This window comes from Micropterus dolomieu, linkage group LG06 (assembly GCF_021292245.1).
Source record: "Micropterus dolomieu isolate WLL.071019.BEF.003 ecotype Adirondacks linkage group LG06, ASM2129224v1, whole genome shotgun sequence".
Classification (NCBI taxonomy): Eukaryota; Metazoa; Chordata; class Actinopteri; order Centrarchiformes; family Centrarchidae; genus Micropterus; species Micropterus dolomieu.
In genome coordinates this window covers 3783567-3811379 of record NC_060155.1, presented here as the reverse complement: position 1 = coordinate 3811379, position 27813 = coordinate 3783567, and the positions used below count along the sequence as shown (strand labels likewise).

The window sequence follows — 27813 nt, the reverse complement described above, 5'->3', positions numbered from 1 at the left end:
AGATTTTAACACTGGAAAATCTCTGTTTTTGATCCCACCAGTTTGCCCTCTCTGATCTGACATGCTTGGGGGTAACAGCGGAGGAGCCGATGCTGTTCATCTTCTACGGGGAATATCTGAAGAGTTTCAGTATGTAATGCTCTCCCTTTGAGAAAAACCGCCGCCCACTTGAGCCTACAGGTACAAGATGGTGGATCACGAGAAGGTAAAGTGCACTATAAACATGATGAGTCATCTACAGACTGTTGCTTCTTCAGTATTTCTAGTCTAGGGATAGAGTCCTTTGTGATTTAGAAATGTTATAATGATGAAGTTCTGTTTTTGTTTTTTTTCATACATAATTCTTCATTTGACAATTGAGATACATGTCCAGAGGTGCTGTTATATTACAGGGTAAAGAGAGTTTTAGAAGTACATAAGCATTAAAAAGCCTTTATTTTTTATGTGCTGGTTTACTACAGATTGTATTGACCCAAATCTTGGCAGTCCACTCCCACTGTAAGGGCCCACCTCGATTATAGGGACCAAAAAGGTGACACAACTGCACAACTTTAGCTATTTAACTTTTATTTTAGGTTCAAACTTTGTTTTATGTTAGGGTTAGTCATGTAGATCTGATGTTTAGGGATAGAATTTTGTTCAGTTGATTGATTGGTTGTTCAAACTAATATCAGGAGGCAATTTGAAATAAAAAAGAAAAAACATATGGGCCTAAACATACTCATATATCCTCAATAGGCTAAAAGAAACAGCCACGACCCACATGCACATTTGTCAATAAACAATATGTGCATGTACAAACTTCAAATAGTGTTACTTTCGTCGGAAGGAACTAGACAAAATATATTTGTCAACGACCTTTTTTTCCGTCACTAAAACATGTCTCTTAAACACTAGCTGTGTTTCCATCAGCGTTTTTTAATGCGCATTTTGAAGTATCGCATTAGAAAAGGTTGATGGAAACGGCAAAATTCGAAAAAGAATCCTTAATTTCGCAAAAAAGTTTTTATGCTTGCTTGAGGTGGTTTTTACCTTTGTCGAAAAAGAGTAAACGCGCTAAATGGGAGATGGAAACACTTTTTCCGAATAACTTCTGACGTAGCGAACTTGTAACTCACGACTGATCAGCTGTTTCTGCTGTCGGCATCTTGCCCGGTTGTGCAGAGTTCTGCATGCCTGCCGAGAATTTGACGCACCTCGCGGCTGGTAACACTCATTTGTGCTGAGAAAAGAGGTGGATGCAAAAAGGTAGCGTTCATCATCTGTTCTGCCGAATTATGCACGCACCTCTTAAAGGTCCTTTTCAAATACTTTGCTCTGCACACTGATGAACGCTACTTCAACTGAATGTAATAAAATATTAATGACTCTAAACGTTCATAAAATATATACTACGAATCATTTATCATCGTTGATGAACCCCACAAAGGATAATATAGCGTTAAGCACTATTTCGAGGTGCATGCAATTCTTGGCAGGCATGCAAAACTCGGCATAACACCGGATATTCCCATAACATGCGGAGACATGGCTGGCAAGATCAATGGCCATCAGGTTCATGTGACTGGTTTTGTTTCTGGTTTGGAACACATACGTAACGTCAACGACTGATGTATGTGCGCTTGCTGTAGCCTTTTTTTTTTATTCGCATGACAATATGATGGAAACATGGCTACTGAATGTGACTATATTAACATGCAATATTGTTGATGAAAAATTACAACACTAAATACGACAAAAAACAGAGTGCCTAATTATATCGGACGGCAAGCAATGTGGTTATAAGATTTCTGGAAAAAAACACTATGAACTTGACACAGGACTAAGACTAAAACAACATTTTAAAATGGCTGACAAAAGTAATACTAATTTGAAATGGCTAAAAAATTGAAGTAGTCAGTGTTAAGTGAGAGAACTCTCTGCGTTTGCAATCTTTGCTGATAATGTGTTTTTGAAAGCCAAAAAATAAATGACTCAACATGAACAGATGCACTGCCCTGACATATTTATAGCCCTATAAAATTGTAATAGCTAATGTGTTAGCAAGCAGTTGCACATCCAGCAGACACAGGGCAACATTAGCATATATTCATCCACATTAGCAATAATTTGGAGTTGAATTGGTGTCCACCTGACACTGAAGTCCAATAGTCACTCTCTTTTAGCTCTGTTTTGGTCTGCACCAGCTCCTGAGAAAAACATTTGGCTCTTTAGCTGCTAAATGTTCCCCTTTCTTCACTAGCTGGTCGCTAGCTTTGTCTGTCTGCTGTTTGGTGTTGGGTATGTAAAGTAATTGTAATCAATCACCAGTGTATTGCCATAATCAGATTATGTCCCTTTGTTGGGGATTGTTAATATTTTGTGCTAATAAACATTTAATTACATTAAAATACCAATTATTTTGCTGGCTATGTGATCCTAATTTGATTAAAACAGGCATATCAGACTGATAAACCACATCTATTCCAAGATGATGTCAATTTTTTGCTATCTAGAAAGGCTGATCTGCCGCACAGATTGTTTGTCTGCTGTTTATTTGAGGCAGCCACTGCAAAACCTGGAAAATGCTCATGCCAGAAGTGTGAAACTGCTGGGTTTATGCTTGTGAAAATACATGAATGGTGTGAAATGTGTCACTTCCAGTGTTCTGGCTCTAAACAGACTTTATTTATTAGCATTTTTAACCAGAACAGGTGCAAACCCATCAACAGTCTCAATAGCAATATATTATTCAGAGCGGGAGCAAACACCGCAAATGTGCAGGTTTGTGTTTTTTTATGATACTCCACCACACAGTTAGAGAAATTAATAGTTTAAACCTGGAGAACAAATACCAGCTTTAGATTAGATAGTGATTTTCCGCTCACTCCATGAGGACACACATTAACACAGCAGGAAGGAGAGAGCAACCTGTATTTTTCTGCTAGAGAGTGACTGACTGATAAAAAGCAGCAATACGTACGAGAGCTCCGCAAAGTCGGCCATCTGGAGTTTAGCCCTGCGAGCCAGGATCTGCATCAGGTGGAGGCCTTCGTCTGTCTGCAGCCCACTGATGAGAGGAAAGAAGGGATGGTGTGAGCAGGTAAAGAAGGTGAGAGATAGGGAGAAAGAAAAATAGAAATTAAATTAAACTCATCCCAAAGTGGAAAACAGAATTCAAATATTTCAAAAAGTAAATTGTATTATTGTATTAAACCACCAAATTCACAGTCAAATTGGCTATCTGACTTTTTATTCATGGTGTAATATGAGTGCAACCAATGTCATCTCTGGTAGATAGAGAGAATTTCTGATAACATGCTAACCTGTAAGCACACGGTTTGCTAACTAAAACATGCTAAAACAAGAGGATAGATCATTGAGTTTATGTTTTTGTGTCATTCGTTCATCAGATAATTATTAAGCAACAAAAAGCCAACAAAAGTTCAGTTTCCCAAAAAGTTGCGGTTCAACTACTACACTGAAATGATTAAGCAAAATTGTCTTTCTCTCATTCATGCATCTAAAAATCAGGACATGTTTGTCTGAAAAAAAAAAGTTCAAAAGATAAAACCAGGAAGAAAAAGAAAAAGAATTCTACAGAAGCTCCTCGGTCATGTCAGGTAGGTAGGTCAATATTGTATAGGGGCAATTGCGGAGGCTGCATTTTCAGGACCCCAGCAGTCCCGGGACCACATTTGTTACAGCGCCATCTAGCGGATTGGTGGTGGTAATGCACAGCAACACAATGGAAGTTCACCCTGGCTGCTAGCATGTCTGCCGTGAGGCCGATGTGCGCAGCTGTAGAGTTAACCGGTCGCCATGCATACAATCAATAACTTAGGTTTAGACACACACCCTGTGATTGTTAGGGTAAGGGTAATAGGCTTCGGGGGGCTGTCAAGAGTAATATAGTTAGCTAGTTAGCTGGCAGTATCAAGGAAAACAAGGGTCCTACAAATGCAGGTTTGCGGTCCTGAAAATGCAGCGTCCGGTACTGCAGCTACATACTACTCAGGTAGGTAGGTGGGAAGTGTTGTTTGGTGGCAAGGTGAATGCTGATGAGGTGAGGAAAGTTGTTATAATCACTCTCTATTCTTTCATTTTAAGCTTTAAAGTGTGTGCTGACAGGGAGCAACAAGGTCAGAGAACTCTCTGGTCATTCAATAAATGGCAATATTCCACAATAAGAATGGCCTCTGTCGTGTTTCTGCCTGAGGACTTCCTCAAACTGAAAAACGGATCTAGTAAAGGTCTGGTACATATGTATTCTCTTTGCCAAACAAAGGACTTCATCCCACACGTGTCGACTAACAGAATTTAAAATGATAATGGAACACTGCTTGCTGCTCTTTGTGTGTTTGTGGCAGATACTGGTTTAAGTTTAAGTTATGTACTCTACATAAAGAAAAAAACACAGTTAGAGGTGTCAAGAACCAAAGTCCATTTACTGTTAACTTACTGTTTTAACTCAAGTACTATACATGCCATTCTGACTCCTACAAATGTACGTGCTACAGATTTCCAGCACCAAATGCATTTTCAAAGAAACATAATGTCAGAGTTTGTTTTAAATCAACAGAATAGGGAACTTTTAATCTTTTAACGAGCGCTGTGAGATGAACATAATCATGCATAAGTTGCTACAAGCAAATACTGTAAAAGAGTGAAATATGTAGTTAGTGAGAGAAAAATGTTCATACATTCAATGCTCATACATTTCCTAATTATGTTGAACAGAATGTCGGTTTCTTTCAAAACCGATCTGCTGTTGCAAATTAGTAGTTTGAAAACGTAATTTCTTGCAGACAGGGTTGCCACAAGCCACCCCAACTACCTCATCACAATGTCTGGGAAATAAACCTTGTCCATGAATATAGGCAGCAATTATGTTCCCTTCCAAGCGCGTTTCAGTTTCAGTTCACTTTTTACTCCACTGCATATATCTGACTGATTGAGTTACTGGTTACTTACTAGACTAGATACTGATATTATAGTCTTCATAAGCTGCTGCCAAAAAAACTTTGAAGTCTGAAACTCTGAAAATTGTCTTCAGTTTCTTTGATGTTTCCTTCTCTACATTTCCCATGCTTTGTTTTATCCTTCCTTCATTCCTGTTTTTTTTCCTTCCTTACATATAATTCCTTCTTTCTTTGTGACTCGTCTGACCTCCCCTCAGCTCCCTCTACTGAATTCAAATACAGAAAGGAGACACCTCCAGACACCTGCAGGATGCATGTTATCTCCCTGAACACCAGCAGTCATTTTCGGATGACTCTGATGACAGTAAAGATAGAGAGGAAAGAGATTTTCTGTTGTGAAAACTCATTTTTTAAACATATTTAATTGCAATTAGCAGTTGTCTACTTTCTTGTTTCTCATCTTATGTGTTTAGCACTAACTGGATTTTCTCACCAGGATTAACGTGGGAAAATTTAATTTTTTATTTATTTTTGTTATAATTTGGATTAACTGACCCTTTAGAGTCATGAGCTTGTCCTATTATTACCAGTATCTTAAAAATGGTTGAATTGACGACACCTGCATCACTGGAAAGGACACAAGTATAGATCACATGACAAAATTTAAGTTTCCCATTATGTGGGAACACAAAAAATAGACAATAGCTTTAACTTTTTGACTAAAATGTATGTTAAAGACTTTGCAAATGAATCTGTCATTATATCCTCAATATAGCTAAACAAAATATGTTTGTATATAAAAATATAGTCTTCTCTAAAATGACACATGAATTGACTATTGGTGGGCAGAAAACACACCCTCAGTGGCTACTCTGACAGAAATTCCATACAAAAAGACCTTAGTGTATATCCGTTCAGAAGAAGAATCATAGCATCACATTGTTTTAGTAAAGACTAGGACAGTCAAAAACAGATATTCTTCCTATTTCACATGTCTGAAAAAACAGCCATAAATAACATGAGCAAATGTACTATACTTTGTTTTAAATAATAAGAGAATACGACTGACTCTGGGTGAATCACCATTAAGAAAACTAGATTGTCTATGTATGAAAAGTTACTGATAGCCGGTGATTTTTCTCAGAGCAGACAGCAGCTTCAACAGCCCACAATATGAGTCAGTCTTCCACAGTGCAGAGCAGCTGCTTTCAGATCTGACACCAGTGATCGCTTTGCCTGCAGATCCTGAGTGCTGATAGCTGCACCGGAGACCTGAAAGCCGCTTTTACATTAGCTCTGCAGCGCACAGTAGGTGGGTTGTGATCCTTCTCAAATACGACAGCCTTTAACTGCAGTTTCTTTTTCTCTCATTCAGAGCACCTTTGATCAACTTTATGCTACATTTCCTATCATTCTGCTTCTACACATTTTCAGTATAATGACAACTGCTCACAAAACCAAAGTCTGTACTGTCCAGTGTTTTTGCTGATTTAAAACCTCTACTGCTACCAAGAATGTGAATATTTCTGATGGCGACAAAACATCAAACACCTGTGGCTGAAACAACTTTGGATCCAAAGCAATGGTTTCCAAACTTGAGTGAGGGTCTTCCTACGATAATGCACCAACAACCAAGAAAAATTTACAGTTCATAATCCCCAAATGAATATGCCTACTCAGTTGTAATCCCGTGACCTTTCCTCTAGCAACAGCAGGTCAAAGTTAAAATTTATTTACTCACTTAAATATCTCAGTATCGACTGGACAGGCACAAAACATTGTGGTTCCCAGAAAATGTATTCAACTGACTTTGGTGATTTCCTTCAGAAACATCAGATGGTGTGAAATTAGTAATCCTGATTGTATTTAGAGCTTTGGATGCTTTAGCATGTTTAGCATGTAGTGCACGGAGTGTAAAACGGGGGGACAAAATGTCTGTGGATAAACATTTTTTACATAATTAAGGATTATTATTGACCTCAGGAATTTAAAAAAACAAAACGTATGCAGTTTTTTCCTGCCAATTACTCTTTACTGTCTCTTTATTAATCAAGCTAATTAGAGAGCAAAATCTATTAAAATCAGACTGTAGTTTGGCAGCTGGCATTTTAAAGCTTGTTAAGGAATATTTGTAGGAGATTTTAAAGGAATTTTACAGGTGTATTTTCTACAGGTTTTTAACATGCAAACCACAGCAGTGTGTTTGTGTGTCCGATGGGAGAAAACGAATGAAAATGTGTGTCTACATGTCCACATGTATGTGTGTGTTGGGGAGCAGGTGTTGTGAATCACCCTGTCTTCCTCCTCCTCCTCCTCTTCACCCTTGGCCACAGGAGAAGGTGATACACTGAAACCACCATGAGGCTCCTTCAATCAGCCTTCACCTCTGCCACAACGCCAAAATGTCTGGACTTTGCATTAAAGCTTTTTTGTTACAATTGTAGTCCTGCACTGACGCGGGTATTTGTCTTTTTAACACTGTGGTTTTTGAAAAGGGAGGATGGACAGTTTGAAGACAATCTAAAAATCTAGTATCATTCATATAATGGAAATAATAATCTAAAGTATAAAAGTATCTTTTCAGTAATCTCTATTATACAAATATTCAAACCATGGCCACAAAAAATACTATGTTCTGTCTGGCAGCTTTTAAAGAAAAAGTAAGCTACATGTTTTATTAATATGCTTATTCACTTAATTTGCCGAGAATATTGTCACCAGTCTGAAATGTGTAGGCTAAATATGAAGCTACAGCCAGCAGCCTGTTATCTTAAACATTCAGTGTGTAGGTTTTAGCGGCATCTAGGGGTGAGGGTTGCAAACTGCAACCTGATTGGAACCAAGGGTTCAGCCACCGCTCCCCCACTCCCTTTGCAAGCACACAGGAGAAGCTACGGTGGCCGACACCCTCTGTCGGCTCCTGTGCTAAATAATATCCTCCATTTGTCCAAATTTCACTTTTCCTAATTCAAATAAATCAGGCGACGACAACGACGACGACGACGACAACGACTACGACTACTACTTTACTACTAATACTTTCAGAAGTATTTAATGTAGTGACGAAATACGCTCTGTAGAGCAGTTTGTCCGTTTGGGCTACTGTAGAAATGGCTCATTCTGGTGGTTCAATATGTAAGGTCTTTACACACCACTGAAAACATAGTTATGTATATTATATTGCATTTCTGTCAATAGATCATCTTAAATATTACACACTGAACCTTTAAGCATAAAGCATAACAACTGGTAACAGGGGGAAGCAGCTTGGCTGGCTCTGTCTAAAGTAAAAAAAATCCAACTACCAGTACCTCGAAAGTTCACTAACTAAAAAGTTCTTCTTGTGTAAAAACTTTTTTTGGGGGCCAGATGACTTATTTAACAGCCTCAGTAACTACCTGGAGTCTTGTCATTAACGTGAGGTTGGCAGACAACCAGCAGAGACTCCAGGAATTGAGTCCACACAGCCAGGACACAGTGACATTATTATATCACCGCTGTCTTATTGTGGATTTCAGGGTGGATTGCTGAGCCAGGGCATGTACCTTCAGTTCACTTGCATTTACTATCAGCAGTCAACAACGGATCCTTTAAACTATGAAGGTGATAGCTAATAAAGATGAAACCTTTATCTTTAGTTAGCACAGTTTTATACAAAACAAATGAGTATATACCTATGTTAGCATCATTGTTATGGCTCCCTGTGACGTTGAACATTTATATATATATCGGTACCTTTTTTAGAATAGTGTTTCATAGAAATAGCTAAGTACTTATTTTTAGTCTATGCATTTTAATGGCTTTGTTTGTCCCCACCTTTTTCCCTTTTACTTATTTGCTTTTTGAATCTTTATAAAAAGCTTTTGATTTATACATTTGATGTATAAACAGGTGCTACAGATACAGAGAAATACAACGGCTTCAAGAGGTGTTGTTGGATTATCTGATCAACAGACATGCTAAAACTCTGCGTGCAGGTTGCTCTTGTGGAAGCTGGAGACAACTCATCTGATCTAGACTCATGCTGAAAGGCAATTTCTCCATCAGCTTCACTGCAGTCAGATGTGGCAGTGTTTCCTATACATTCATTTATTTGTGGCGGCCCGCCATAATATCAACTCTGACCGCCACATACTGATTTTTTTATTTTACTAGGCCTATTTAAAATCTTATTTGATTGCAAATCAGCGCATTCGCGCAGCACATCCTCTTGCTCATCTCTCTCTCTCTCTCTCTCTCTCTCTCTCTCTCTCTCTCTCTCTCTCTCTCATGAACACCGCAGCACAAATCTGTCCAACACAACGCTGGGAATGCCGGAGACCCAGCTTTAAAAAAGTTATTAGTAATGAGTAATGGTTTAAAGTACATCAAGAAACATCTGGCTCGTAAAGTAGCCTACAGAACATTCTCCACTGAGTTATTGCCTAAAACCTATAAGCACTTTTGAAAAATAAACTACAGCAGTAGTACAAAAGGGGACTGTTGCTTTATTGTTCTAAATAGACATTACACTGTTAGTGTACAGTTATGCTTTTAATTTGCTTTTATTTTATATAGTTCCAAAACAAAAATCTTTGTTAAACAGTTAAAAGTTTTAAAGTTAGTATAAATCTGTGAATTATAGGAGTAGCCTACACTGTCTGTCCCTGGTTTCCCCCCAGCGTTGATACTAGTGTTCATTCTGAATAGTAAACCTTGTTCACGTTAGCTAGTTAGGCTGTGTGTTGGAGATCAGTAGTTCACTTGAAAGATATGTAATTAGTTAAATGGTTTAATTAGGGTTAGGCGTTGACAAAAATAATCGCGACTAGTCGATTAATCGAAAAAATTATTAACAGATTAGTCGACTACGAAAATAGTCATTAGTTGCAGCCCTACCCTGGAGGAAGCGCAAAATCTTGAAGTGGCATTTTTTCCATGTTGTGGTTGATGCTCTAACTTGGCTTTCTTGAGGAGAGACTTTCGAACCGTTGAGGACAACTTTGGTGTCCTTTTGAAGTTCAGTGATCTCACAGAAATGTCAAGAGTCACTGTGAAGGGTTAGAGAGGAATCTGCTGAGTACACTGAAGAGTCTGAGATCTGTGGCACAAAAGCGACTGAGGACATCTCAAACTTTCAGCTGTTCACCTATGACCAGAGCAAGTCTATTTCATGAAGATACAGGAGTTGAACCTCGATATATATAAATTGCTGTCAGATTGCACTAAAGCCTCTGAAAAGCCTCTGCTGACTGAAATTTTCCCAAGCTTAAACATAGGAACATAGAAAACTCCCCTTCTGTTTGCTGCACAGAGAGAGATGGCACTCACTGCACCACTCACTGCTTCACCAACATTTTCAAGTGATTAAACGGTACCATTTGAACCCATATGCCACTCGGTGTTAACTAAAATCTAATGATAGATGTCTAAATTTTTGTAGTTTCTCCTGCCCAAAGAGAGAAGGCTAGGAGTTTCTTAATAAGCCCTGGAATCTGCAGATGGAACCTCAAACTTCATGCTTCATTTGAAGTGTTCATTTAATTGCACCTTTGTAGCGAATGCTTTTGTCATGATCCGGATGCTCTATAGTGTTTGATGTTAAATTAAGTTAGAAATTAGAAAAGATGCCTAATCTTTCACAAATACATCAACTGCCATGCAGTAAGATCAAGCGAAGGAAGGCTTGTACAGGGGAGGAAAATCTTGAAGCTATTTATTTCCTTTACTTTTGGAGTTTCCTCCTCCCATCATGTAAGGCTACTATAGCTCAAACAGAAATGATCACGTTGATGACTGCACTGTAGTGTGATGTATGTATGATGATGATGATGTTGTCTGTTCCAGAGTCTCGACTGAAAACTAAAGGGGACAGAGCGTTTGCTGTCAGGGCCCCGAGGCTCTGGAACAGCCTGCCCGAGGAAATCAAGGCGGCTGAGTCAGTGAACTCTTTTAAGTCCCTTCTTAAAACATACTTTTATAGGAGAGCTTTTCCCGATCTTATTTGACTTTATTTTATCCCTTTTATTTTATTGTATTTTACTAATTTTATATAAAATTTTCATGCTCTTATCTTTTTTTTTTTTCTTTTTTTTTGTATTATTCTTTACACTTGTTAAAGCACTTTGTAACTTGTTTTTGAAAAGTGCTCTACAAATAAGGATTATTATTATTATTATTATTATGTAGATGGGTGTAGGCTATTAGATTTTACTATATGTATTTAAGTTTGTTGTTTTTGTTGGTGCTCTTTAATTTAAGTTTGCTGTGCCTATAATATTTCATTAGTCTTATCTGGACAAAATTTGACTTTTGATGATATGTAGACTGCAATTTCCCCCTGCAGGCTAGTTTCATCTTTGTTTCAAACTAAATATTGTAGTGAAACCAAACAGCCATTGCAAAAAATTGCCAATATGTGTTTTTTAGACATACAGCAGATGTAGCATTTGCATATACAGGAATACCCCTACTTGAAACAGTTTCCCTACAATAAAAAATGCAACTATAAATTTAAAAAGATTATATTTACATTGACTTTTAAATTTTCTACAGAAATTTGAACTTTCTTATGTCTGGAAATAATCATCTGGAAATTACAATTTATGAGGTAAGCAAAAGAAAATGTAAAAAGTATAAGAAATTAGAGGGTTGCATATGGAAGTGCATGCCTGTTCTGTGCTACAGACATCTAAAAACTACAAAACATTCTGGTTGTGTGGATTGCCCTTTCAAGATTTTTTGTGTTTGTTTGTTTTTTCAGCCAAAAAAAGGAACTCTGGAAATGAAATAGGAATGAAGGCACCTGAAGCTAAATTGATATGATTCTTTACATTAAGCATATAATTTACAAAATCAACACTGCAATGAATCCGGCCTTTGTGACAGTTATGATGTTCAGTTTTTGTTGAAACTGGTTTAGTATGTGTTGATTTAACAGGATCCAACTTTTTGGAGACTGTGGTTTGTGGTGTGGTGGGATTATATTGCGCTATTGTGATATTTTGCGCGCAAAATATTGAGTATACAGTATGTCAGCCGATAGGTAACATGAAACTGCAGTTCAGAGATAGATAGATAGCCAAAGATCCTAACATAAAATAGGAAGTCATCTCCACTGCCCTCCACTCAGCCCTCACCCACCTTGAGAAAAACAACACCTACATCAGAATGCTGTTTTGGATTTCAGCTCAGCATTCAACACAATCTCCCCATGAAACTGATCAGCAAACTCAGCACTCTGGGTTTAAATACAACACTCTGCAACTGGATATTGGACTTCCTCACAAACAGACCCCAGACAGTTCTCCACTCTAGTGCTCAACACCGGAGCCCCCCAGGGCTGTGTGCTCAGCCCCCTCCTGTTCACACACCTGTACACAACTGCATCCCAAACTGATGGTACCCATCTCCAGTCAGTGATATCGGTGAGGTGAGGTACCTACGCAGAGCCCAAAGGATACTAAAGGACAGTACCCAGCCAGCCACAGCCTGTTCACCCTGCTGCCTTCTGGGAAGAGAGATAGAAGTTTCTGTTGCCACACCACCAGACTGCAGAGCAGCTTTCTCTCTTAAACTGTAATTCATCCTCAGCGCTGCTCCAGTGATGATAGCTTATTTCTGTGTACCATTTTTATAATTGCTTCTATATTAATGTTTATTGTCTGCTATGCAGTAGAAGGGCGATACAAACACAATTTCATTTCATTAATGTAACAAATAAATCTACCTTGTGCCTTGTATGCTTGCAGTACTTTAGAAACAGTGTTGAACTTACATATTTTGTCCACCAGAGTGCACAGACAAAGGACTCATTTTTAAAAAAATATATGCAGTTGTTAAAATTTCAGCTGATGTATCAGATTTTTCAACTCACAAATATCAACATCGGTCTCAGACTCCAGAATCCAGTATTAAAGTAGCCTATCTAACCAATCCTGCCTCTGTACCACCTGGACATCAGTAGCTTCCTACTTACTCTGTGTCGGTGATGACGTAGCCGAAGACATCATCGTCGGCCTTCTTCCTGCTGGCTTTGACGTCCAGCTGAAGCTCGGGAATGTGCATCGTCTTCTTGTGCAGATCCCCATACACAAGCGAAGCAGGAGGGGGCGCCACCTCCTTGATCCAGCCCTCCACCTCCGACACCTCCTCCACAGACTGGGTGGCGTCCTTCTTCTGCACCGTCACCCCTGCCTCGCTGGTCCGACTCTGGACGTTTTCCAGCCCCACCTGTTTGGCTCTGGTTGTCTCCATGTTGTTCCCATTTCTTGCAAAAGGAGAGGCGTTGAAGGTAGTTTTGTCCAGGTAGGCGAGAAGTTTAGAGAAGAGGTTTCCACTCTCAGGCTGAGTAAAAAGGAATTATTCTGAGTGAGATGTGGCCGACCAGAACCACACTTTGGCAAATTGACACTGACTGTTAACAACTTTTACATTTCAAACAGCAGCAGTTCATTTTTAATTAAGAAAAAATGGTTTCAGACAGCCACCATAACATTTTCTGAACATGTACAGAATTCTAGGCCTGAAATTAGGGTAAGAATAAAAAAGGGTCGACTACTGAGATACATTTTAAGGTGACGCCTCAGCACACCTATTCCCTTATCACTTACTGTGGCTGATTAGACCTCTTTGAAATTAGACCCCATTTACACTCCCTTCATGCCTTTTGGCAGAACTAAAAACAAGCTAAGTGTAAATGCACCGAGAGAGCATTTACGACAGGTTTAAATCAGATTGCTTAATCCACCCCCCCCCCAAATATAATTGCAAGGTTTCATTAAGTTACATTTTTTCAGCTAATCAGGGGATTCAAAGTGGCAACCTTTATGTCATGAGGCTTTGAAAATGACCTTTCAGAAATTTGTAGTAAAACATTAATGCAGTAGTGCGATACTCCTTGTAATAGGGTTAGATTGTTCAATAATGTATCAAATGTTTGCTATCATTAGCTCAATGTTTTTTATGCTACTTTAAAACTCAGTCATTGGCAGGCACAGTTATTTAAGTTCTCCAAATATCTCAAAGTCTTGACAAATTATTAAAATTTCAAGAACTCGGATCACATCTGAGACCAATTAGTTGCTGTTAAACCTCCATAAAGACATATACAGACATCGGACTTGAGTAATGAGACGTTGTTCATTCAACACCTTTTGTCTGAACAGCTAAAATTGAACTGGTGGGAGATTTCCTGTTGGTGATGTCAGTGTGTTGGCGATCTACGGCTAGAAGCATGAGGAAATAATTGCCTTGAATCAAAGAACAGCCAACTTGCCAGAGTTTATACTGAATAGGATTATAATGTGCTATTATCCCTTTGTTGCTAGCTTCAGGGTAATTGTTCGTCTTGTCATGATCCAAAAGCCAGCAGAGCTACAACGCTACATCAGCCGATAACCTACTTTTGTAGACAGAACAGATACGAAAAGCCAGAGACTGGGCTTAAAACTTTGCTCACTTTTCACTTGTAGCACTGTAATTTTTATTCTCCTGTTTAATCTTTGTGTTTTTTTATATTGCTTTGTGTTTCTTTTCTTAATGCCTTTTATGCCTTATGTAAAGAACTTTAAATAGTCTTTTTGTTGAATGTTGCTATATAAATAAACTTCCCTTTTCTCTAGTTGCTTTAGACTTACTGGTGTTTTTTTTCAAGATGTGCTACACATATTTTTAAATAACAGCATTATTATTAGTAGGTGTATTAGTGTTCTAACAATAAAACAAAAAGGATTCATTAGATATAAATAATTTGTGTGGGAAAACGTGCAAAACAGAACAGCAAAAATAATGATCTTTATACATGATTTATACTGTTCTAAAACGTTATGACTTAAACGAGACTGGATTTACTTACTGTACAACTGCATAATTAAGGCAAGTCTCTCACAAGAATATTGAGTTCCTCAGGTCACTTCAACTTTTGAACAGTAGCTGATGTCAAAGACAATTTTAAAGTCTTTTGAAAACTGCAGGCTATGGGGTTCATTTCCTTCTTCGTGCAGAATGTTACATAATTGCTCATAATGTCAACCTTCCCTCTGACATTTAAGTTGGGCTTTTTTCTTAGCACAAACTGAATGCTTACCTTGTCCTTCACATTTTGCTCCTCTGTATCTGTGTGGTGCTCTGTTGGGGTAAAGAAAGTCAATGTAATCATCAGAGAAGAACAGAGAAAGAGAAATGTTCAATCAAACGGCATGGAAGGAAAATCTTGCCCAAGAAGTTAAAGAAAGACAGCTTTCCAAATTCAAGGAAAAATCACAAACTCATTCTTTTTTAATATTGATTGATTGATCTTGTGGTTTTCACAGATTACGTTTTCTTTACTAAGCACTGAAAAATTTGCATTTATATACGTTTGCAGGTTACTAAAGACGTCAAGCCATAATTTTGCCATACGGTTCATTATTTTCAGCCATTTTTCCATTATGTGTTCACTTTTACCTGTAGTGTAAAGATTTTTAGCCAGAGTGGTCTCAGTGGACACTGAACCATTAAAACAGGCTGTGTTTACACTCAGCTAAACAGGATGCCTATTTATTTTCACATGGATTTTTATGTTGCACTCCTGAGAGCGCCTTTTCATTTAATCCTACCTACACAATTATGTTTGTACCAAAGACTTGTGTTCCAGATTTTGCTTAGTACTTGCTCAGTACTCAATACTTCATAGTGTAGAACACACAATTAATCACTATAAAATGACCTTGAAGTGTTGCTAAAGGAGTGCTCTCCTGTGGTTTCAGTGTCGGAGCATTCTGAAGCAACTTGTCCTCTTCCACATCTCTGGCAGCCTCCTCTTCTTTCTCCCTGTCGCTCAGCTCTCCCCCCAGGTCTCTTGGTCCAGGTCTAACCCGGGTCAAGCCCGCGTTTAGTCCCTTGTCGTGGTCAACCACCTGCAGAGCATCAGCTATCAGGCTGGACAGTTTGTCCAAGTCCTGTGGCGTCAGGTCATCCACATCCACGTGTTGCCTGCCAGCGTTTTTCAAAACTTTCTCGATGAACCTCTCTGGAGGAGACAAAGAGGGAAGAAAACGGTGAGTAGGACACAGGCAGTCCTCACCAGAAAGAGACAAAAAGCATTGGTTGTTAAAATACTTGAATCGAGTTTACTTGAGACAATCTCACCACCAGGTTCATATAGTTTATGTCCTGAAGCTTTCAATCTCAGATGAGAGGTGAATCAAATAGCTCAAATCAATATTTTCAGAATTTCAAATCAAATAAAAGGGGTCACTGGTAGTGATGAACCTACAGAGACTGAACACGTGAATCTCTTGCCCTCCAGGATTTCGCCATGTCGCAATCACAACAATCAGCACAAATTTGACCTATCATCGTCGGCGTTTTAATACTTGTTTACAAGAAGCAGCAGACGTGTGATATCAATGTCTCAAATTTGACTACAAGAATATCAGCAAAGGACCGTGAAAAACAGGATCCAGATCTTCTTTACCAAAGCGGGGGTAAACTGTAATGCAAAAGGTGCAGTCTTGTGGTTGCTGTTTTAAATATGCATTGTTCGGGTTAGGATTAGGTCTGCGAAATCCTGGTGGGACTGATGATAATGATTCAACAATCATTCTAAAGTTAAAATTATCACATCTACCTTTGCAGTTTTCACTTATTCCCACAATTTTATTGCAAAAAAACGCCCCAAAAACATTGCAACGTTCATCACAAATCTTTAGAAAAGCTTCCGCAAAATCAGGCATTTTAGGCCGCAACAATTACAAAAAATGCCCACAATATCCGGGAGGGACTGGAATCTGCAGCTCCCCTGGACTTCACAGATCTTTATAGTGGGTTCAGTTCATTGCTTATCTCTGAGCCCACAACTTTACTGTTTTGGTTCACTCTCCCAGATCTCATGGTAGTGTTTTTGACCGTAGCAGGAAGCTGTTTTCAGAGAAAAGGCTCTAAAAACCAGAGGTGTGGACTCGAGTCACATGACTTGGATTCGAGTCAGACTTGAGTCTCTTGTCCCGATCCCCTGTCCCTGTCCCTGTACCTACAATGGGTTGTGTCATCCTGTTATCATGCTCAGGAGTCACATAAACACGCTTTGGAAAAACCGTGGTAAAACGGCGATTTTGCGTGTGTAGGATACGCCCCCAGGTTCGTGTTTATGGGACGCATCCAGGCCGCGTGTGTATATGGCCCAATCCCAATGTCCCCTCTCACAGACTCACAGACTTTGAGGCATGTTCCCGGGAAGTCCGTGAGGGCTTAGGGCTGTCCCACTGTCAAATCGTCAAGTGTGCGAGGGCTCTCTCTCTGACATTTTGAGCCCTTTATTGAATCTTTTCGTAAGTCCGCATTTCTGCAGACTTTGGCTAACGTGAAACACGGGGGTTACCAGCGGAAGCCCGGAAGCGAGGAAGACTACCTCTCCTCCACTCTGTAGGGCGAGAGCCTGCAGGACTTAAAAATAAGGCAAAAACATAAAATAAAGTGTTTCAGTGTCGTCAAGGTAACGTGGCAAAGGGCTGTCTCGTTCCTGTTTACAGCATTTTGAGCTTTGTAGCCTCTTACACTCAATCTTTCCAAGTGACGTCAGTAAAGTCTGTGAGGGTTCAGGGCTTAGGGTTTAGTTGGGACATTGGGATTGGGCCTATGACGCCCTAGGGTGATCGGAAATGCTAGTAGTGCATCCGGTCGTTAAGTAGCTAGAAAGCTAGCGATGTTTGTGTTTAAGGAGTTGACAGCCCCCCGAGGCAACTTACCCTAACCTCAAACATCTCAGAAGTTAGTGCCTAAACCTAAGTCAGTAAATATATGCATGTCGACTGGCTAACCCTACAGCTGCTAGCAGGTAGGGTAAGTCTCCTTTGTGTTGCAAAGCTATTGCAAACTGCAGCGTAACATACACACACAAAATCACTGTTTTGCGTCCAATAGCCACGTTTTCTCCAAAGCGTGAATATGTGACGCCTGAGATGAGATCGGTTGCATACACACACACTAACACACACACAGAGCCTCCTCAGTGACCCATCCGTCCCCCAAAGCTGTCAACTTGGGGGAAACACTGCGCTGCTGTCGTCCTCCTGCACTCTAGATGCTGTTTAAAGTTAATAATGTTGAATTATTATTTCTTATTTCATGGGCTATTTGGGATTTTGGAGTAATGCATATCTAATAGTTTTTAAAAAGAAATGATTGCATTTTAAAAGTTCAATAGATTAATGTTTCCTTAGTCAATGAGTAATCCGGTTAAATAATTGTGATCAATATATTGGTCAATATATTTGAACATTGAATTTAATTCATGAAATTATAAAACATTTTTTTATTTTTAACTTGAAAAAACGTATGAAATGGTTTTAAATTTGGTGAAGAGTGCAGTATGACTTGTTTAGGACTCAAAACTCAAAGTTTAGGACTTGGACTTGACTTGGGACTTGTTGGTCTTGACTTGAGACTTGACTCGGACTTGCTCGTCATGATCCGTCTGTACTTGGGACTCGACTTGGGACTTGAGTGCAAAGACTTGAGACTTACTTGTGACTTCTTAAAACGATGACTTGGTCCCACCTCAGCTAAAAACCCACAATACACCACCTGCTCAGCACCAAACATGGTCAACGGAGCATTTAGCAGCTAAAGTGCCAGATACTTCTCAGGAGCTGGTAGAGACCAAAAATAGAGCTAAACAGAATGAATATTGAGTGACTTCATTGGACGGACAAATACACAACTCTTTGCTAAGAAGTTGGCCATATCAGCTTTAAAGATGATGTGTTTCCAGCTGCCCTCAAACCGCAAGAAAATCAGTTGAAAATTTTAAATGCTCAGAAAAATTTTTATTTTAACATCCACAATTGAAAATGAGGAAAGACTATATGACATGATTGAAAGCTCCAGAACAGCTATTAAATGAACCTTGTAATAAGACTATGTTTATGTTTTCCATCACGCAAATAATGATATATCCTTATGCAGAAGATACTCGAGGTCTTGACTAAACCAATGTGAATGGTGTGTTTGTATGTGATTATTGAAAGATGTTGTAGCCTTGAAAGTGAATGACATGTCCTGCCTGAACTAAAGCAAAGCTCTAGGTGTCAGTATAAATGTGACGCTGATTTTCTAATGTTAATAGCTATCATGTTGCACCTTAAAACACATACCATCAACAGACGTTAGTGGGTCCTTGACTGAAGCCCCTTGAGTTCTCCCCAATTTTAGAAGCCTGGATTTCGCCGTTTCCTTTTTGAGCCCAGAATTTTCTATTCCGTTGTTGTAGAAGGGCCTCAGGCGGGATGAGGGGGCCTCCTGCCCCTCGGGGCTCACCCCACCACGGTGCAGGGAGAGATGCTCGGAGAGGTACTGCCTCAGGGCACCAAGGAGAAGGTCACCCTCAGCCTGTGTGGCGAGGAGCTGGTCACCTGGAGGTCTCTGCTTCTGTAGAGGTAAGAAAGATGAAAGGGGAGAAAAGCTGGAGGGAGACGACCTCTGAGCCGAAGTCTGGGCCTTGGGGCGATAAAGGTCTGCAGGTACGCCTGACTGGAAACGGTCACTCTGAAAGAATCAAGAAAAGTACATATATTCACGTAGCCATTCGGAACCCAAACAGTAAACATAACTGGAGGGAGGGAGACAACAGAACCGCAATGGAAAGAAAAACAAACAATACCTTGTTAAGCTGTAGAAATGCATCAATTCAGACATAAACTTAAACATGTGAGTTGCTTTGGAGAAAAGTGTCTGCCAAATAAATGGAATGGAACAACAAGAATGTTCAAAAGCAAATTTAACCTTTCACAATAATCATTCAATAAAAATATTAATTTTGTGTTGTTGTGTTGTGTCCTGGTGACCAAGGGGCTTAAGATGCAGACTATAAGTTGCAATCTCGCTCTCTCTCTCCCCTCGTTTCCAGTAATCACTCTACTGTCTGATAAAGGCATAAATATAATAAAAATACCAAAAGCTAAAAGCAAGTGTGTAGGTGTGTGCGACAAAATTGTACTTTATGCAAATTCTGGGAACAAGACAAACATCCCATCTGCTCTTTGTCCATCTCAGTTTGAAACACTATCCTGAAATAATGAGCAGGGATATGGCTGTGCATGTGAATGCAAAAGAGCACGTCTCTGAGGTAAAATGCATCCTGCCTGAGCAGCTTCGCTGTACTCTGCACTACATATGATGTGTTTTTGCTTCATTGCCACAGGACTGCCAATCCAATGCAGTCAGTCCAGATCATCATGCAATGCCTCATATACTTGTCAAAACGTGTTACAAAAATCTTACAAAAAATACCACACTGCAAGTTTTATTTATATAGCACAATTTATACCCTGTGTTTAAGTTCCTTCTTACTTCAATCCAACATTTAAACAAAATGATTATTGACATTAAAATAAAGCTGATTTATTTTAAAAACAAGTTATTAAACTATTTATGCAATCATATTAACAGATCCATCAGCTACAACAAAAGCAAAGAGTCACTGCCGGCTCCATTAACGCCCACCTACTGTAGGAGCACAGAAATGGTACAAGCCTGTCTAACGGTAAAATTATCATAACAATACAAACAGTTGAGTTCCTTGCAGTATTCATACTTCTTTATGATTTGTATGTGCGAGGCCCCTTCTGGTATTTGTCACTGCCGGTCTCTTTATTCATCTATGTCACGCAGTTAATGCAGTTTATTCCACTCATGCCCTCCAGGACCCCTTCAGTCTTCCTGCTCGTTTTCGGTTCCACCAAACGTTAACCTGATAGAAAATGCCACGGGCCACGAGCCCAGAGCGACGCCTGCAGGCTCCACGCCATCGTACTCTTTGAGCCTTTGGTACAATCCCCCAGCAGGAGAAAGGCCTCCGCCATTCAGCCGGAGGAACCAGTCACGTGGAGAGTTATTAATTAGAGGAGCGAACTCCTGAACTCTCGGCTGGTATTATTTCGCTCATAACGGTCATGCTGGGAGAAGCCATCAGTTAGGACGGAGAAGCGAGAGTGGAGTGACAGTGAAGGATGACACCAGAGTCCCCGCTGTGAAGGTGTGTGTGTTTGTGTCTTTGTGTGAGTTTTTATGTGACTGGCTACTTGTTTGAGTGTCTGTAATTGTGTACTGCATGTGTATGTATGTGCACTCTTTTTTGGAGGCAGGTGTATGTGAAGGAAGGGTGGGGTTACATGCAGACATAAGGGGTAAAAACTAATGTCCCACCTGCTCTTACCCCCTTTGAAAAGGGAGAGAAACAGGACCTAAAGTTTAAACCTAAAGAGAGGTCAAATAAGCAGCTGGTAACAGTAAAGAAACATGATGGCATTGCATTCCTTATTAGGTTTGTCAAGGCCGGAGGAGTCACTGGCAATTTTTTGTAAATTGAATTAATCATTAAATAAAATAAACAGTTAAGGATGTCTATTTTTGGTAAATCCATTCAATTAAATACCTGAAAATGTAAAGTACTCCATTGCATTGATACAGAAATCATAAAAAATACTGCAATAAAACTTCACTCACTGATTTGCAACATACAACAAGAGATATTACAGCAATAGCCACCTTAGAATAATTATAGTAAATCTTTTGATTTTATTTTTATATTTTTATTAGACATCTGGGGTCTATACTCAAAACTAAAGCTGGATTATTGAACTAAATTTTTAACCTATTAAAAAGATCATTTTGTTGTTGCACATTGTTGTTTATAATAATATGTGTTTCTGTGTAAAACATTAAATGTTTGAATAGTTTTCAGAATGAAACTTAATTGAAATATGGTGGTGTGCTGGGAAACATACAACAGTGTTATAATCTTCCAATTCTTCAATTCTAATACTGAATGATTAAGCATCCAGAAAACAAAGTGTTTTAAAAATGGATAAACTGGTTAGATCCACCTAATGAATGTGAGACAACAATGCAGAAATGTGTTTAAAACGTAAAACCCAAAATATTGTGAAAACCCACAGAGACCCAGAAGAGACCAATGTAGCATGTAGGAATCCCTCACCTTGCTCTGGGTGCTTAGACTGGAGGCAGATGATGTTTTGGGAAGGAGGCCGAGACGTTGGAGGTACGTCTGCAGATTTCTGCTGAGCTCCACCTCCACTGGCTTCACCCTCTGGTCTACTGGGTCCATCGCCTCAGCTGCCGGCCTTAGGGAAAGAAAAAAAAAACAGGAATCTAGAATTAGCCCCCCCTGTGGTTGTATGCCTCTGCCAGCCAATCACGTTTCCGGTTACATCCATGTCTGTCCAGACTCATACAATCTATATGGTGGACGTTTGTGCCACATTTTAAGAAATTCTCTTAAGGTGTTCCTGAGCTATCGCGTTCATGAGAAGAGGTCAGATGGACAACCCAGAAACATAATGCTTTTGGACACGCAGAGGCCTTAAAAAGGAGATGGAGATGGGAAGGAAAAGTGCACATCACTGTATCGGTGTACACATCAGTATTTCTGAGCCAAATACAGCCTGATAATTCCTCTTTACCAAGTCATTACTACTGAATATAACTATGTGCAAAATGTCAAATAATCTAATTATTCTAATATTATTTTCAAATTTCCGGTACATCATCATTTATGCATCTCTCAACCTCAGCTTACTTCAACCCTTTTTGTCAGTATCAACCCCCACTTTATCATTTACATTAGCATCATTTCACTAATTGATAAATCGTCCTTACTCTTCTCAGTCTTTAACATGATCATCTTATACAAATATATTCTAACAGACAAGTTCTTAATTAACGAGGCACTGAACACAGTCTACTGGTTAAAAATGCTGCATCCAGAGTTGCACAAGAAAAGTGTCTTGTTTGTTGATTAGAGGCTAATGCAGGAAAAAATGCCACAACCTGTCAATAAACCTGCTTTTTACACAGCTGAGCTTTTAAGACTTTCTCATCTACATCATCTCCCACATGGAGAGTAATGCGATGGACTAGAATACAAAAAACAGAAGAGGTCTAGTCAAAACAACCAACATGTTAAACTAACAAAAAAAATACAAAACAAAAACTCTTATACAGAAACAGCAAAAGGACTCTTTGATAGTCTTTGACTATCCTAAGTCGGACTCATTTGACATGAATTTTAGGTTTTTTTCAAACTAAAATACATGGTTGAGTAACCATATAAACCGCTCAGCTCCTTTCTGTCCAGCAGAAAATGTTCTTCTGGAAGAAGTCAACAGTTTCTAGGACACTTACAGGGAAAATTCTGCAAAGAGCATAACAATACAAACAAACTTCCAGGAACATTAATTAACCTCATTGAAGTGCAGTCTTATAGCAGAGCTGAGATGCTGTGGTTTGTTATTGTGACAGGACTCAGGACAGTACTTCTAACTCTTGTCAGGCTCAGGATAGTTTACTTTGGACAAAATAAAATCAATCTTCAATACTGTATCCAATAAGTTACTGAACTCTCGCTTGCTTCACAACATTGTAGGCAAATTAAAAATTAGAGACATCATTTGTCTTGTTCTTGTCTTGGCAGTTCGGTGGCTAAGTGTTTAGGGTTGAAATAAGCCTTTATTAAAAACAAACAATAAAGGCTTATTGTTATTGCAGTGTGCATTAGAAATAAGACTGGCCTAACACTTCAGATCATCATCAGTCTTAAATATCTTTGCCCCAGCACTAGGGAAACCCCTTTAAACAGTTTTTGGACCTTGGTAGGATCTCAACGGATCACAACAATACAGAGCTAAACATCTGACCGGGTGCCGGTGTTGTAGACAGGTGCATTCTGCTGTGGCCTGTAGGGAATCCTCCTCAGTTTGGATAACTCCTTGGACAAAACCTGCTGAGTGGTGTCATCTTCCCAGGTCAAACCTACAGACAGAAACACAGAACCTTTAGAACCACATCAGAACATGCAGGCAGGTCTTCTACACCTGTGTGTCTCAGATGGAAATAAACGAACACTTAATATGAGTAACACCGCAATGGGGTTTTATGCATGAGAAAAGTCCAGCTGAAATGCAGTAAGTAGGGTCTAGAAAAAGGGGCGGGAAATTGCTGATCATGCAGTAGTTGTCCTAAACTCATTAGGTCACTCATTAGTGGAGGAGACAAGGCAACAGCGTGGTGTCCTTGGAGACTCTGGAGAGCAGCTGGGTGTTTCAGTGACTAAGCAGAAACCATTACTCTCCTGTGCACTCGGGGATATTTACATCACCAACATGATAAAGAAGAGAGAATAAGGAGGTCAAGGGTGTGTGCCACCCACACCACAAGTCTGTACACTGTCATATTATTAATGTTAATTAAAAAAATTACAGTAAATGAACAACGATGATTCAAAAAGCGCAAAACATTGCCACTGAGCAGTTATTTGGTATTTTGTACTATTGGATTTTCCTGTGCAGATGATGCTTTTGTTATGTTTATCATGTTTACCATGTTCACTGTTTTAGTTTAGAATATTAGCATGCTAACATTTGCTAATTAGCACTACACTAGCTAGAGGAAAAGTCAGGGGATTGCCATTGTCAGTAGGACACATCGTCCAGGTACTATGGACATTTGCACCAAATTTTGTGCCATGTCCATCCACTAGATTGAGATATTCCTGCATAAGTGAAAACTTCAAGCAACTGTGGGCTAAAGGAAATGTCTGGGGATCACCAAAATCACTTCTGGGGACCATATGTCCAATATCGATACAAAATGTCATGGCAATCCATCCAATAGCTGCTGAGAACAAAAGGTCAACATTGCCTTCTTTAATGCCTTGTTAGTTTCTACCATAGACATGGACATATATAAAACATGGACATTGTCTCCCTGACGTCCCCAGTAGGTTTCTGAAGAGCGATTGTGAAGCTCAGAGTGGTGGCTCCGGCTGTCCCCATCTTGGCTGTGCCTTATTCTGGTTAATCCAAAAATGGGCAAAGAGTAGGACACCTGATAATTAAAGCAACCAGGCACTTAATTATGCATAACTTTAAAAGGTACTATAATTTAACATAAAAATCCTCCCCCCATACAGTTGTCATTAACAGTACATTTTTATAACCTGTGTAGAAACGATAAATTAGTTATAGAGACCAAAACCATGTTTTGTACGAGCCTGTAAACATGTTTATTTCTGCTGTAAAGTTGGGCATTTTAACATGGAGGTCCGTGGAGACTGACTCGCTTTTAGAGTCATCCTCGAGTGGCCATTCAAGGAACTGCAGTTCTATCTCACACAGGCTCCGCCCTCTACTGGACTCTATGGGTACTACCTCCTCCAATCACACGCACACACTTGCCCACTAAAATTTCATCATGCACATAGCCGACCAATAGGACATCGCTACCGATACGTGCGTGACGTATAAATAGCAGTTTACCTACTGCCTCAGCATCCTGTTTTCTTCAGCAAACGGCGAACTGCTCACTGAATTCACCACCTCCACGGATGGAGTCGCCACTTCTAGAAAATAATCTTTGTACCCGGGCGAGGTGACCCATGTCCTGCCCGGACGAGTCCAGGCCCCCCCCGCCAGACGACCTGCGGCTGGGGAAGGGAGCGACTTGCCAAGTGACCGTTATGGAGGGAGAGATGCCTGCTGACGCTGCCACAATCCCCCCTCTGGTGTTCAAGATGCCATTGTTTTACATGTGCTACTTGTGTAAAAGTATGGTAAGGCTTTTGAGAATGTGGAAACAGTTTTGAGTAAAACATGTTAATTACATTCCTCAAAGAGCTAAGTTAACTTCTCTCATCAAAGAGCTAACGTTAACTCCTGGGGTGAGGCTAAGCGTTCGCCCTGCGGCCTTGTGTTCACGAAGCCATTGTTGTGGTTGTGCTGCTTGTGTGTAAACTGTGGTGATGCTTGTGAATGTAAACTGTTTAGTAGAAACACATTACATTGTTAGAAGTGCTAATTCTCCACCACCAACCCCATCTCATTGAGCTAGCCGCGTTGAACGCGCCGCTGCGCTCACCGACGCTAAGCTAACGGTTCGCCCCGCGGCCCACGCCGATCTCCCGGTCAGAACTGAGTGAGACGGTGGGTGAGGCTCGGCCGTCCACTTCGCTAGTCTGACTGCCGAGTCTGCGCAGCCATAATGGTCTGCTTCCACGACGTGACAGCTGAGAAACGAGCTGTTCTTACTGTGGAAACTGGGCAATGCAGCAGTCTAATGTAGCTCTGCATTCCCAGCACGCCAACGAGGACTCGCACAGGCGTGTTGCTAGCTCACCGGTGGTGAAAGCCTGTTACATAAACAGACACGCCGCCCTGCCAACATCTCTTTCGCCGAGCGGTCACAGCGCAGCTAGGCTAGTCCGCTATAGCCAGAGAGAGAAAGCCAAAGTCAGGTCTCTCTCGGTATAGCGGGACGAAAGAGATTGCTCGCTGCTTCGGTTGCTTTCGTTTCCTCCACGAGCGGCTCGTAGCGCCTGTTCCAGCAGGCGAGGCTGCTTCACATGGAAGATGTGAGCTTGAGGCTGACATCAACACCGGGTGACGTGTCAACCACACTCACGCTGGCTGTGGTGCGTTCAAAGACACCATGGCCAGTTCAATCTTTCGAAAACGGCCCATGGTGCGTTCAAGCCCTTGCAGCCCTTGAAAAAAATTAAGCCTTATTATTTATTTTTTTAAAAACAAAACAAAGAAGGCTGACAGAGGCTGACGCACACCACCAGACCTCCTACCTCTGTTATGTGTCCAGCATGCATATATTTGTGTTTCATGTGCTGTGTACACACTGAAAATGCTGTGAATGTTCAACTGATTAAATACAGTACATTCCTAAAGAGCATTCTCCTCCCCACTGAACCCCCTCCATCTTCGGCTCAGTGCGTAACGCGCTTCAGTCTCCACAAAACTGCATGTTCACCGATGCTAAGCTAATGATCCGACCTACGGTCCAAACTGCTCTCCTTGCTAAGCTCGAGAGAGACAGTGGGAGGGCCCGGGTCTTTGCTGCGCTATTCAAACCACTGGGACAAAAGCCCATGTCCCAGGTCGCTCTCCTGGTGGCATCCGAGCGAGACTGTAGTAGGACCTGGGCTTCCTCCTTACTAGCCGTCTGTCTGGCCCGCGCAACGGGTCGTCTACATAGCCTGGCAGCCAAATGAAGGGCTGCTGCCATGACGGTGACACAATGCAGTATGCAAGCTAACTCTGCGTTCCCCGTGCACTCATGACAGTATCCACGGGAACACTGCTAGCTCACTGACAGTGTGTGTGTTCCTAAAACACATAACCACATTGTCGCCATATGCTCAACCGAACCAGCGCAGTGTTTAGCTGACTAGCTGCGATGGAATGAGTTGAGCTAACGCCAATCTAGGTCAGATATAGCCGGAAAGACGCAACCAGACAACACGTCTCTTCCAGCGGTGCGGCCTGTGGCTTTTTTTTTTTTGCGGCTCATTTTCCCAGCAGCAGCTCGCTGCAGTGGATAGGGGGATACCCTGTCCTGTTTCGGCTTCACTCGGCAGCTGTATTGACTGCTCCACTGATGACGCACTTACAGTGACACTGTACTGTGGTACAGCTGTGGTGCGTTCAAAGACACCAGGGAGCAACCGACCCTGGTGCGTTCAGGGACACTATAGCCCGTAACTCAGCCCTCCCCCCCCCAAACTTCCAAGTTTCCAAGTTTGGCGGTGGAGGGTGCCGAAGATGCGTTGTTCACATGTACACATTTTCATGCAGAATGGCGACGCTGCTGCATGCTGGCAAGCTGGGTGGACAGCATTCTGAGACGAAGCTACTCTCTTCAGTTCTGCTGCATACCACCAGTTTTCCTGGACATAATGGAAGCCAGTCTATACTCTCAAGAGGAAGTGGACTTCCTGGCTGCCGAGATCCAGCAACTTCTGCTGAAGCAGGCTGTCTTAGGGAATCTCTGCACATGACATGCACATAGGTCTTGCACCATGTACTTTTTGGTCCCCAAAAAGACGAGAGGCTTCTGAGCCATTCTGGATCTCGGCCACCTGAACCAGCAT

At 40.6% G+C, this 27813-nt stretch overlaps 1 pseudogene; it reads right to left on the bottom strand.

The window, feature by feature from the left end:
* The window catches only part of LOC123972424, a 180955-nt pseudogene extending 154007 nt beyond the window's left edge, over positions 1 to 26948 (bottom strand).
* Between the last annotated feature and the right edge of the window lie 865 nt (positions 26949 to 27813).